Below are 14418 nucleotides of genomic sequence, written 5' to 3' on the forward strand. Positions count from 1 at the left end.
CCTTCACTGCAGTATGTCTTTCAGCCTCCCCTAGGTGCCTTCTCCCTTACCAGCACAGAGAGCGTGAGTTCCTCTAGGAACTTCTTCCTAAGGTTGCAGTAACGTGGTGACCATGCACTAAAGCTATCAGGAGTCGGGTCCTCAACAACTTCATATTGCTCAACGCTTTGTGTTGCATGAGCTGATGCTCTCTTAAAATGGCTTCCAGATATCTCAGTGGTGGACCTACGGCTCTGGTACTTCAAAGCAGGTCTGCTCCTTCCTCAAGTCTGTCTGTTTCCCGTGCTGGAGGGTTGGTCTCTGTCTTTAGCCAACAGTGGCTGCCTTTTCTTGTTCTGCCCAGTACTGGGGTGGGAGGCAGGGTGATTGAGTGCCATGGAAAAATGCAATTGCAGGTCTAAAAATAGATGCCCTGAGAATCATTTTAGAGGCAATCAAAGCCAAAGCATTTGCAGTATGTTGCTACCACCTGTGTAATTCCAGTCTAAATTCCTGGCTTCTGAGATGGGAAGGGTTTCACTGTGACTCTCCTGGGAAGGAAGGGGGAGTGTCAGTGACTCCCATCAGTGCACATGTGATGGAGAAGTAGCTTGGGGCTCTTACCATGTAGGGATGTTCTCTTTTTCCTTTCTTTCTTCCTTCCCTGTTCTCCCCTTGTTCACAGTACCTGTTGCTTAGACGTTTGTGCAATTAGGTGGTACAACTTCTGGAGATAGCTGGGTAGCTAGAGCAAAGCTAGATGTGCCACTGCTGGAATGGGCCTCTCCATGAGATTGCTACAAGCGTGGTGAACTTACTCTCATACCTCAGCCTACTTCTCAAGGACTGCCAGCAGAAGGAAGATTTTTTGTGTGTCAGGAGATTCTCTGATTCAGTTTGATGTTGCAGGTGGGCTCCTCTCAGTCTTTCCTGTCTCCCATCCGTGGACCTGAAGAACATACTGCATAAGAAAAATAAGTACAGGGGACATTGGGAAGCAAGATGCAAAACTGCAGAGCACGGCACAGGCACCTGAAGGCTGGATTCCCAAGCTCCCACCCTTCTCGCTCCTCCTTCCCACCACTTTCCTCACTGTTTTCCCTTGTGCAAACCTTGAGCTCAAGTCAGTAGGTTGCAGGCTTTGGGTCAAGCCCTGGATAGAATTCAGGAGCAGAGCTATTAGGTCAACTCTTGGCTAAAAGTGGAAGAGTAGAAAATTATTTTTCTGTGAAATAAAGTACATTCAACTTCTGAAATGACTCACTGTGTGAGATAGCTCGTTAAACTATTTTATACCACTGGCAGTGCCAGGATAGATGCCTGGTACGATACTGTAGCCCATTGCATAAAATGTATGTCAGAATCCAGCATATTTTAAATAATTAGTCAAAACTTGACGTTCAAATTCATGGCCCCGCTCTCATTTTCCATTCCAACCCTTAAGCTTATCCTGGCACCAGGCTTGCGAGATGGCTGTTTCCCAATGCGGACCTGAGCAACTGAGGTCTGCTGTTGACATTGGCCAATAACAGGTTGCAGGTGGGGAGCTCCGTGGTGTGTTTCAACACCTGACGTTCAAATCGGCCACATGCGGCATCCCCAGCTGAAGCCGCTCCTGATCTGCTTGTGGTAAAGGGTCCCAGGCCACCAAAGGAGGTATTTAATGCCCAGGATCCTCAGCTCCCAAAAATGGGGATGTGACTATTGCAGTGCAGATTTAAGAGCATGTGTAGGTCCTTACCGTTTTGTGCAACTGCTTGATTCATCCTGACCTGGCACTGGAGCCTTACCATGCTGCTTCGCATAGCGCAACCGCTCTGTGAGCACATAGTCTGAATCCCAGATAAGGTAAGATAAGGTTATGTTGGTGTGTGCCGCATTCACAAAGTCTGATTAAGAAATGAGTGTTCTCAGCAGTTGCTGAACAAATGCATTTGCACAGTCTGTTGTTTGTCCTAGGGGAAGTTTTATTTCTTACGTAAATTTATGATTTGTGAGCCCTGTTGAGGCTAGTACAGGGGTCAGTCTGGCATGTTTTGAAGTGACAATCAGCTGTTTAAAGCATGTATTTGATATAAATAAAATCCCGTAGGTCAACAACCACCATAAATATGATGAAGCTTATCAAAGTAGTTGCTAAACTGCTAGAAAACTTGCAACTGGAGCTCCCCCTGCCCCTTTCCAGCCATGAGAGTTTGTGGTTGAAAAACAAAGGGAGGACTTTTCCCAGGGAAAACAATGTTCTAGTGATGGCGACTATATTTCTAAAAACGTATTACGTGATTTACAGAGCTGCTTGTTGCATGTGTGTATACAGTGCTGATAGTTTGACCACGCAGCCCGTGAGCTGAGGCATCACTGGCTTTTGCAGGCCTCTTGGTAGTGTTCTCCAAGCTTTCCTTGTGCTGAGAAGGAGCAAGGGAGATCCTTCTCCTCCCATTTCAGGTCTCAACACCTGGATGATAGAAGCACAATTACGCACACGTAGGAATGTAGTTGCTAAACATGGTGGGACTCATCCAGTCTCAACCCTAAGGTGACGTGGTAGCAGTGCAGTTTCGTGCTACAATAAGGAAAACTATGTATGATTTTAAAGGGCAGTTGGTCAACAACTGAGCAACCTGTCTTCTTCCTTGCCCCCCAGCGATGGTGATTGTACTGCTTGCAGTGTGCCTTAGGATGCAAACCCTTCCAGCCCGCTGTCTCCCTATGGGCTAGGGATAAACCTGCTCATCTTCCTGTGGGACAGCCAAGAAACCACAAGTACTAAAGCTTGTACCCTCCCTGAGGAATGGGGAAAGGCAGGCTTACTTCTCTCTTTCTTGTGAGACACAGAATTATGCCACTGTCAGTACTCAGAGCTGGATTTGTGGTAGTCCCCTCTCACCTGTGTACGAATACTAAAGACAATCGGAGCAAATATGCAGGACTCGGGATCAGTCTGCGGTAGAAGGCATGGCTCTTCTCCTGGGTTTGATCTCTTTATTCCATTTTGTAGATGTGCTTAAAACTCGTGAGCGTGCACCCTTCAAAATGGCAGAGGTGCCTGTCAGGACGGTGTTACTCTGCTGTAATGCACTTGAGGTTTCAACAGCGTGACCTGGACAAACTGTTCCTCAGAGAGGTGGATTGTCCCGTTGTTTATTTTGGACTGTATTTGGACTTGGTCTTTGGTCTTACTGAGCGGCAAGCTCTCAGGCAGGCGGCGCGCGCTGGTTATACCTGCTCCATCACCACCTACAGCTCCTTTACTTGTCAGCTGGCGTGGGGGTCTTCTGCAGGCTGAATGGCTGTGGGATGTTCATCGGACTGAATGCTCTGGGGCTGTTGCCTTCAGCCAAGCAGAGCATCAGGGGAGGTCAGGATGTGCTATAGTATTTTCACAGCCAGCAGAGGTTCTTTGGCGTGATCTAGGAGAGGCGAGACCTCAGTTTTATCCCTCAAGGTGCCCTGAATTGCCACTCTAGCTGCTCTTACAGGGCTGTTCATGTGGGCCGCTGAGGCTAGACTGTTCATAGCCATCATTTGTCCACATTAGCACTCTCAAAGCTGCCTCTGAAAAGGCCCAGCTGGTATTTGCAGAGGAGATGAGTATCTCAGGTGTACTTTGTGCTCAGGAACGTGCCATATCTTGCATGACTGGACTGTGATAATGTGCAGCACCCATGAAACCCATGTGTCCCTTGCAGTCACATCACATGGCTGATCGCAGGCAGACACGATGGCCTGAGACCCCGCTTAGGAGGGCTCCAGCATCGCTTCCTACAAAGAAATGGTATTGGTGGTGGGCTGAGCTTTGCCCAAAGTCTTGCTGATGCCTGCCGCTGGGCTGGCAGAGAGCAGCGGGGCTCTGCTTTGGGACAGCCAGGTGCCGTGCAGAAAACCGGCCTTGGATGAGGCGCTCCACCACCTGAAGGCGAGGGATGGGGATACCTGGCAAATACAGTTTACGAACTGTGGGTTTGCAGTGTTCAACAGCGCTTGCGATCTGGAGTTAACGGGGGTTCTTTGCACTCATTTCAATGGGATGAGCTTTTTGGATGAGCGGATGCCTGTTGGGACTTCAGGGTTCATAAAAGCTTATCATCCAAGAGATGTGTTTACGTTCGTGCTCAACTTAGTTTGCACAAGTTACGCAACCGATTCTGCGAATTTCATTTCCAGTCATCGGGGTCTCAAGAAGTAGAAGTGAGGGTGACAAGCAGGTCTTGAGGGACAGCGCTGTTAGGAGCCGGGACGCTGCATGGCAATGTTGCAAGCAACAGTCATGAGGGGTCTGGTGCAAAATAAGGTGATAAAGGATTTTTACTCGTTGAAAAACCGTGCTGTACAAATCTGTTTTAAATTTTGTCGAGGAGGATTTTAGTACTCAAATCGGGAACAGGTAATACTTTTAACAACGCTTATAATGGCACTTATTTTAGTATTCCTGTTTTTTATCCTGCAATTTCCCTGTGTTAGTCCTTGCTTACAGTTAATACAAAATCTCAGGGTGGGGAGGAGGAGGAAACATGCGGGTGCGGCAAAGAGAGAGAAATGTAAAGCTTGAAGGATTTTATAGATCTTCTCAGCACCACAAAGTTTCTCTACTAAATCGTACTTAAATCTTTAGGCATCAAAGGAAAACACGCTCCAGCCAGCCTCTTCCAGCTGGCTCGCTGTGCTTGAGCAGCGACACATCCACCCAGAGTGGGATCCTCTTGCGGGTTACACCTCTGAGAAGACTCGTCTGTGGTATTGGTGTCTGGCTCGGATTTTCTCCATCTAGGGAAGACATGTCTGAGTTGTGGATTCAGCTGGCTTGCAACGTGCAGCCAGCTCTCAGCAAGCCTGTCACTTTTGGTATGATTTCAATTTAACCGGGTTTCTTCTGAAACACTGGCTTACAGAAAGGATTTCCCTTTATGCTGCTGGTGATATTGCACCAAGCTCAACCTGGGTTGGGAAATTCAATGCAGATCTTGTAAAACAGCTTCCACTTGCCTCCGATTACAACAGAAGATAAACCACGTGGCAACAGGAAACACAAAACTCTCGTAACTGCGGGAAGAAAAGCAAAACCAAGTACAAGCCACCAAGAAATGTGAAAAGAGAGAGGAATTTGCAGCTGAACACCATCCCCAGAAGCTGCAGGAGGACCTGGCAGTGGTGCCACGCATCTGGTGCAGCTGAGGTCAGGCTCGCTGGAGCTGCTCTTACGCAGTCCTCCGGCAGCGTGCTCTGTCATTTGGGATGCGTGCATACCTCGCCTCGCCTCCCTCCGGCATCATCTGCAGCCTCCGACTGAGATTGGCTGCTGCGAAGTCAGCCCATATCTTACTAGAGGGAAACTTGAGACCCACCAAGCCCAAATGTCAAATGCTGCTTAGTCAGATGAATAGCAGCAGTCACCAGCAGCCAGCCCGGGCTCTTTCCACATTTCATCAGGGGCAGCGTTTTGCATCTAAGCTTTGTTTCTCAATGTAACGTGTTTTTAAAAAAAAAAAAGTTTGTGCGGAGCTGGCAGCGTGCATGGAAAACCAGCATCTGCCGTGTGAAGGGGGGGAAAAAAAAAATAAAATGTGGATGAGCTTCTTCCCCTCCCTGCTCCGCTCCCTGCGCACCTTCCCCTGACAGCTGGATGCTAAATATGTGACCGATGAAGGGCGAAGCGCTTAGTTGCGCGCGTTATACTGGGTTTTGCAGTGCAAGGCTCCAGCAATAAAAATGGGGGGTCCTTTCCAGGACTTCTCCTTCCCAGGTGTTAACCCTGCAGCCCCCCCTTAGATCTCTAAATGTCGCGCTCGCTCCTCCAGGAAGGCTTTTCTGACAGCTGGGGGCTTGTATTGCTGCTCGCGCGCTCCCCGGAGCACCCTGCACATGCCTACGCTACCACGCCGTACCTTTGGGGTGATGTTGGTGGGACACCCTTTGCCTCAGGCACCCAACTAAAAGTGTGGGGGACGTGCAGGGTGCTGCTGTCAGGAGGAGAAGCTGGTTCGGTCAGAGTCTGTTCTCTTCTGGTTTCGTGCATGCGCGCACACATTTGCTTGCTTGCATGCATGGTTGCTACAGTGCAGAAGCCTCAAAGGGCAAAACACTCTCAGGCTGGAGGATCCTGTGAAGTCACAGACAAATTTAAACTTGTTTTTTCTTTTTTCTTTTCTTTTTTTTCCTCTCCCCATTGGACCTTCTTCTGGATTTGACTATAGCTCCTGCATTTGAACTTCAGAGCTGCTCGTTCAAATGCGTTCAGAGCGTGCCTTTGCATAGCAGCGCTGCCCTGGTAGGGGGTCAGCAGTATCTAACCGTAAAAATATCCCAAGCAATTAATCTCAGCAGAGCGGTTGAGAGTGCTAACACCTTGCTGCTTCCATGTTTGCCTTTCCTTTTGAACCAAAGCAAATGGACACGCTGGCGTGCTCTCCCGGAGGATGCTGGATGCTGGGGGTGCTGCCAGCCAGCATGGCAGGTTCCTCCGGTCGGCTGCCGTAGCACCTCCAAGTCGTCGTGACCTCCCCAAACCTCTGGGCAGCAGCGGCAGAGGACTCAAAGACCCTTCCAGAATGACAGCTGTGATTTTTCCAGGGACTCCAGCGCGCTTTGGATTCGGGCCACGCGCTCAGGAGTTGTGCTGAGGGTGGGATACCTCTGATTTAATTTTAGCCCCCTATTTAAGTTTGGCGTTCGAGTGCTCTCTACAACCTCTGGGGAGAGAGCGAGGGAGACCTGCACAGAGCAGCTATTTTAATCTGTGTTAAAAAAGAAGCCAAGATGACTATCAGCCATTTAATTTTTAGACGGCTTATGTTAGGGGAAATTAATCCCTTCCTTTGCATCTGCCACTTGCAGAATATAGATGCTGATGTCTGCTAAATACCTTCAGCTTCTCCTCTCCCCTTTGCAGGGGTGGGAACGCGGGGCGAGCTGCGCATTTTGGAAATGTTAAATTCTAGAGTTAAAAATTAGCTTTCTGGAGGTTTTTCTGGTATCGTGTCTTATTTCTGCAGAGTTGTACGTTCCAGGATTTTTTTTTTTCTTTTTCTACATATTATTCCAATGGGGTTAGTTTACCGCAAGCTCTTGTTTTGTTTCTAAAACCTTGTAAATGTGGAATATCAACTCAATTCTGCAATCACATGGCGTCTCCCATTTAGTAATGTCTGGCTTGCTTAAAGAAAAATGAGCGTGGATGTTGGCAGACCCCAGTAAGTGTTTCCAGAGATAACGTCTCCCTGTAACTAGTGTCGCTCTTCCGTGGCCTCCCATTAGAAAGCAATTGGGAAGGGTTTTGAGCAGAGCTGATACCCGCCCTAATGAGAGCAGCGACAGACACCGAGGTTGGTGCGTTTGAGTAGGAGCAGATGGCAATATGTGATCTGTGTATTTTGGTATTTGAGCACCGGCGCCGTTCGATCATTACAACTTACCTTCCCTACTATTCCTTAGCGTTTGGCCAATCCTCCTATCCACCCATCTCCTTGGAGAATCCCAAAACACTTTCACAGGGCAGAAAAACATCAGCGAGCGATGCATTTTCTACAAATTGAGGGCTAATCAACACGTTCCCCTGGAAAATATTGTATTAAAAGACAGAGATATTTTGTGCATCAACCCTGTCACCGGGAAGCTGAAATTTTGGGGCTGCACCAATAAATCCCAGCAAGTTTATCGACTTAAGCCAGCAGTGAGCGTGGTATCTGTATTTAGCCTCCAGCTCGAAGAGCAGCTGGGATATTTTTCTGCCCTGCAGTGTTCTTCTTGCCTTCAGCGACTGTTTATTCAAAAAAAAAAAAAAAAAAAAGGCAATGATTGGTGAAATGTAAGGGAGCTTTTACACAGAAAAAAGTGTTGCAACTGGCAATGTAAATAACATGCTGTGTTTCTGGAAATTCAAGTACAAACTGCTTGCACAGAGCTGCCAAATGATGCATGAAGTCTCCTTGTTTCAAGAAATCAAGAGGAAATGAAAATCTCTCTGGCTCGTTGGAAGAAAAAATCATTAAGATGTGACAGAAAGAGGCTGCAAAAAATATCCACGTCTGTCGTCTTTAAAAATGAGGCATTTTATATGTGTTAAGTATATACATGAAGTTGCATTCGCAACTTTTTTTAGTATAGAAATACCTTCTTCATCTCTTCATGGAAGTGACAGATCTGTTGGCACAAACCTTATGGGCAGGTTCAGAAATGTGGACCAAGCTTTCCAAAATGGATTACACCTTCCCCCAAAAAGCTTTTAAGTTCTTAAATAAGTAATGAGATACTTTTTTTTTTTTTTAAAGCACTCAGTAGCTCTAATAAATGCTACATTTAATACTGCGAGGTCGATTTTAGAAATGATTTATGTACAAGTACTTACGGATGTGTGTGGCCTCTGATAACTGGTAGATGTGACTTCTTGAGTGTACTGGGATTCATTTACTCAGCGCAAGGTTTTTCAAATAGTTTCTGAAATCTGTTTATTTCTGTTGATAGTAAAATAAGTGGTCTTCAAGAAATTCTGCAATAATTCAAAGAATTTTTTTTTTAATTGTTAAAATATTGTTCTTGAACTCGCTTCTTGGGGGATGGGGAGAATTATTTTGATTCAAATAATGCAAATACAACCTATTTGCTGCTGTGATCCCAGGAAACATCCAGGGGCAACTACCCTGACGGCATATGACTGTCTTGTCTTTTGAATGAGGGTTTTGCATACGGCAAATGTAGCTTCTGCCGAGACAGGAACCACTGGGGAGTGTTCAGCATGAATAAATGGGAACACACGAAGGAAAAATAAGTCGTTCCTTTTCCGTAGGTGCTCCAACAGGAAATCTGCAAGTTTCTTGGCATCGCTGCCATCCAGCGCTTGTCCCTGTGGTTTGGCTTCCTCTGATGTCTCCGCTACCGGGAGGTGCTGATGGGAAAGGGAGAAACTTGTGTGGCTTTGAATGGTGCTAGTGGGGGAAGAGTGATAAAGTCTGAGACAGTACTAAGCAATTAGATTTTAAATTGGGAGGGAGGATAGAGGAAAATTGAGCTCTGATTACCAACACCCAAGGCCGGTTGAGTTGCACCTAAGAGCAAGAAGCCAAGTAACCAGGCTTGTGGCATTCTTGAGTATGAGCACCTGGAGATGAAAGACGCAGTGTTGAATAAAGAGGAGGGAAGGAAAATGTCTCAAATGGTCAGAAGCGACGTGGAGAAGCGGTGTCTGCATTTCAGTATTGAGTCCCCTTGCTATGAGCATCACAACTGTTAGAATGCAAAGGAAAAATCTTCAGCGGTCCGGTGACTGAGGGGGCTTGGAGCTGGGAGATGCTGAATGCAAAAATGGGGTGGGTAACTGTCGTGGTTTAATCTCAGTCGGCAACTAAGCCCCATGCAGCCGCTCGCTCACTCCCCCCCCACCCGGTGGGATGGGGGAGAGAATTGGAAGAGCACAAGTGAGAAAAAACTCATGGGTTGAGATAAAAAACAGTTTAATAATTGAAATAAAATGATAATAATAATATGATAATAATACACAAAGCAAGTGATGCACGATGCAATTGCTCGCCACCCGCCGACCGATGCCCAGCCAGTCCCCGAGCAGCGGCCCCCCCGGCCAGCTTTCCCCAGTTTATGTACTGAGCGTGACGTCCCATGGTATGGAATGTCCCTTTGGCCAGTTTGGCTGTGCCCCCTCCCAGCTTCTTGTGCACCTCCAGCCTGCTCAGTCGGTAGAGCATGGGAAGCTGAAAAGTCCTTGACTAGTGTAAGCACTGCTCAGCAACAACTAAACCATCGGTGCGTTATCAACTTTGTTCTCATCCTAAATCCAAAACACTGTACCAGCTACTAGAAAGAAAATTAACTCTATCCCTGCCGAAACCAGGACAGTAACCTTTCGTTTATGTATGGCACACGAGGAAAAAAAAGCTTGAGTCAGCAACTTTATCACAGATACTTTCATAACACTGGTCTGAAGAAGAGTCTTTGAATGGAGTCTAGAATAAGGACAAGAAAGCCGAGCTGATCCCAGATGCCTTGTGCTTAGGTTTGTGTCACCAGAGCCGTATTTTTGTGTGAAGGAAAGGATTAGAGAGACAGCCGGAGGGAAATGGTATAAAGACCCGTAGCAGCGTTGTGCTCGTTACCCTGCCCCGGTCTCAGCGGGATGCGCGTGTGCTCTAACAGTAACGACTAAGGGACTGTCAGCTGAGATAAAAGCTGAGCCTAAGCAAGATTTCCCAACTAAAATTCAAATCACAGGTAAATAGGTAGTTATTTTGAGTGCCAATCCCTGAAACTCAGTCTGGAAACCAAGAGTCATTCTGGACTCTTTCCCGTCCGCTCATTAACAAGAATAATCCCACGTACGGGTCTTCATCACTGCCTCTGGCGAGGTATGAACCGCAGAGGAAAACGAGCCCATGAATAATACAGGAATGAAAATTAGCACTAATTCCTCCCCGTCAGTACAGTTACGCATTGCAGTTGTATCTTTGAAGTAAGAAGTTACTGCTTGTACCGAGACACCTTCTTTTTCTAACCATTTCCAAATTTTTAGCACGTGGGCTTGCTCTAACACGGGGGCAGAGCTGAACCTCCTTAGTTTCAGAAAGTGCTTTGAGACAGCCAAAACCAGGGCTGCAATAACGGCGTGGTCATGGCTTTCTTCATTTTGGATCAGGATCTAAACTCTTTAATTCCTGCTGTGTCTAATCCACCGCATAAGATGTGCATCAGGTTCTTGGAAACGGGCTCTATTCATGTGGGAAAGTAGGGAATAAAATGTATATGCAATGTAGAAAATATTATGTAAAAATACCTGAACTGGGAGAACCTCGTAGCTGAGACCAGCCCCCATCTGTGATGGGCTGTAATCTCACACAGCTGCATTTATGGACCTCTCCAGCTGCTTGCTAGCAGTAGTTATGGGCTAACTCCTTTTGGATCTACTAACCACTCTCAAGATGCGTTTCGTCTTGCCAAAGTCTTTTTAGGGCTTGATCGTATCGCAGGATGGCAGGGTATGTGAAGTAAGCCTCGGCATGGGCTACGACTTGTACCCATCATACCTTACACCAGTTGAACCTGCTTGTGCACCCCTCCTCCCCGGGGGCCAGTCGGGGACCGGCGGAGGCATATTCCCACATAAGGCAACGTGGATCGCTGGAGCGTTGTTGTTGCGATGGAGGAGCTCCAGGCTACGTCAGGAATCCTCCTCTTCGGAGGCTGAAAATACCGAGGTTACTTTCGTGATGACAGCTGATTTCCTAGTTTAAATTTAGGGATTGAGATCACTGTGGGCAATGGGTGGATTTTTATTTTTTTTTTTTTTAACGCAGCTGCAGGGAAAAAGGCTGTGTTCTGCACTTTCCCTAGAGAACTTTACTTTGCAGAGACGTTTTTAAATAATGTGGGTTTTATTCTGGACTCCACCAAAACTATTAGTCCTTCTGGTGTTAATAAGTGTTGATAAGATGAGGAACCCCAAGAGAGAGATCAGTCGGCGCTCTCTGACTATGAGATTTCTGTGATTCACTTGCCATCAATCAATACCTTCCCGTTTATGAGCATTGCAACTTACGGATCTGAGGGAGAACCTCTGCCCGGAGGGGTTGTACAGCCTCCATCCTTGGAGACTTTTATGACTCAGCTGGACAAAGCCCTGAGCAACCTGGTGTGACTTCATAGCTGACCTCGCTTTGAGCAGGGATTAGGGCTGGAGACCTCCTGAGGCCCATTCCAGCCAGAATCATCCTATGATCCTAATGTTGAGGTTGCTAGACAAGCTTGGTAATTAGCTCTGAGTCTTTCCCTAGTGAACAGTTGCTCATTTCAAATTTGTATGGTTTGGAAACTAGCTTTCTATTTCTTGCATGTTGTCCAAAAGAGAGGAAAACCCCCCGTTCCTATAAGCATTGCAACTAGGAAGCCTGAGTTCCTATGGTTTTGTGTCTTGAGGTTGATTGACTTTGGCGTTTAAGAAAGCTTGAACTCCGAAAGCTTTCTGGTGGACAAGACTCTCTGGTGTGTGTGTCTCCAATATTTAATAGGATATGGACTCATCGATTGATTCTCACTCTGAGCGGACACACTTACAGGGTCTCTCTTTCTCTCTCTGTTCTCCCCAACACCAACTTTCAGAAACCTTGTAGAAAAACTAATTCTTTGTGATCACTCCTTCTTTGTCCAATTTGCTTTAAAACTTGCCAACATGAGGCATGGTGGAGGGAGAGGGATCTTAAACTGCTCGTCTACATTCACACGGAAAGCAGAGCTGTAGACGAACCCCAGATCTTTTGGGCCCTCTTATGTCCTTGGTTTTTGATATAATAGACACCGACCTCTTTGAAAATGTGACCCTTATTCAGGTTTGAATGTGAGAGCTGGTATCTGTGAATATCTGGTGGTGTATTTCTTTCGGTCAAGAAAACAAGTCATAGTATGGCCTGTGACTGTACAAAAGTGGGATGGACCTTCTCGATCAAGGACAAGATCAAAAAGAAAGCAAAGTGCTTTGTACGAGACTCTGGGTGCCCTTTAGCCTCTGATCCTCCTCCCCCTCTCTCCTCTTCCTTTTTTCTTTCCTTTGCTTTCTTCTTTGTTGCCTTTTAGCCCTAGTATTTGCTACTACAAGGAAAAAATAGTGATGTGCAGTGCAACAGGGGCCGCGAAGAACAAAATCCCACCCTGCTTTTCCTTTTGGTGGCTCCACTCAACTGCTTTCTGCCATGGGATAGTCTTGCAATAGACTCTTAGTCGCTAAAACACCGTGGCATGAAAGCCTGTGGTCTATCTTGGAGCTCCCTTCCTGCATGTACGAAAGATTTCCATGTCCCTCAGTCAAAGCTTGATTTTTGTGTTTATTGACTAGGTTGACCAAAACATGGGACGAGTCCTGGGCTTCAAGTGACAGGGTTCTGTGAATGTGGGTCTGAATGCCCTGCTCCTGGGTCCGTGAAGCCCCAGCATGAACCTGATAGTAGCAGTCAGCGTCTGAAAAAAGTGTTTTACTGTTGACAGGAAAGATAAGGTGAATGAGGCTTCTCTGACCCTTTTCTCCCATCCGAGACACCAGGAGGTATCTAAACATCAGCTCAGTGCCCCAAAGCATGATGAGATAATGAAGTCCCGTGAGTAGCGCTACCTTCTTGTGAAGGTTTCCAGCCCATTGACAACTAGTGTCACCACACTGCATAAAGGTAAAGGACACAGGAACGTCAGGAAAACAGGACAAGGAGCAACAAGAGTTGTTAGGGTCTGGAGGTACTGCCATCTTGCACTGTGGGGTGTTGTGCCGTGTTCGGGATCCCGAAGTGTCACTCACTACTGAGTGACAGTAATGTGGCGGCAAGGAGAGACGGCATGGAAACCCTGTGCCTCCTGGGAAGGATAAAGGGTGTTCTTGCCCTGCAAAACGTCACATGTTTGATTGTTTTATTTTAGGCAGGCAGGTTTCTGCCACTCAAGGAAGGTCCGTACCTGCTGATGGGTATGAGAGTTTGAACAGTAACCTGCCCCATTCACATCTATTAAAATAAGTATTTTAACAAAGAACGCTGTGTTCTGGCTAACTCTCCATTCAGTGCCCTGGTCAGCTCTGAAATGCCATCAAGGAGAAGATTGGCCTCGCTGGGGGGAGGTCACGACTACAAAAAGGCAGAGGCACGGGAGAAGGAGCAAGCACAACAGGATTTTTTCTGAGTGCTGTAGATCAATGGGTTGGTCCCTCCACGCTTCCCACGCTCTTTGTTGCATTCCGGAAGGAAATACGGTGCAGGAGGGTGGTGTGAGTCGAACAACATGGCCTGAAACAGCAGTGGTGTGAGCAGGACTTCTGTGGTTATGCTCCACCTCCTGCAAACAGGCACAGAAAGCTCTCAGTGAAGAAGAAAAAGCCACGTTTAATAAAGGAAATTTATTATATAAATTATAATAAAACATTATAATGTTATAATTACATTGCAGCGATACCTGTGGCATTAGTTTCACTGAGAGGCTTCAAAGCACTGCTGCTGGGCTCCTGTAGCAGATAGGGAAACTGAGGCACGCAGCTTTGGTCCTCGCTCAAGGTGAGGAAATGACTCAGTGCTAGAGATGGAGACAGATTTTGCTGCTGTCATGCTGGTCAGCCCTAGAGAGCAACCCAGGCACTGAGAGAGCCAAAGCAGTCGTCCCGCGCCGGAGTATGACCCACCACAAAGCTCAGGTGCCTAAGATGGGATTTAGGTGGAGTTCAGATTTGAACTTTAAAATTTTAAACACACCACACACACACACCCCGCAACCTGCTGCCTAGCGCTGTCTTCTGGGTCCTTGCCATCCATCCCACCTTGCTCCAGGCAGGGTCGCTGCTCATGGGCGTGGGGATTCCTGGAGCCCTTTCAGAGGTATTTCAAATCCAGGCCATGACAAAGCTCTGTCTCCAGACTGGGTTTGCAGGAAGCTTTTTGAGCCTGGCAGCAAGCCCAGGCTAAGATCTGAGTG

Source organism: Aptenodytes forsteri, unplaced genomic scaffold, assembly GCF_000699145.1.
Source record: "Aptenodytes forsteri isolate BGI_AS27 unplaced genomic scaffold, ASM69914v1 Scaffold31, whole genome shotgun sequence".
Classification (NCBI taxonomy): domain Eukaryota; kingdom Metazoa; phylum Chordata; class Aves; order Sphenisciformes; family Spheniscidae; genus Aptenodytes; species Aptenodytes forsteri.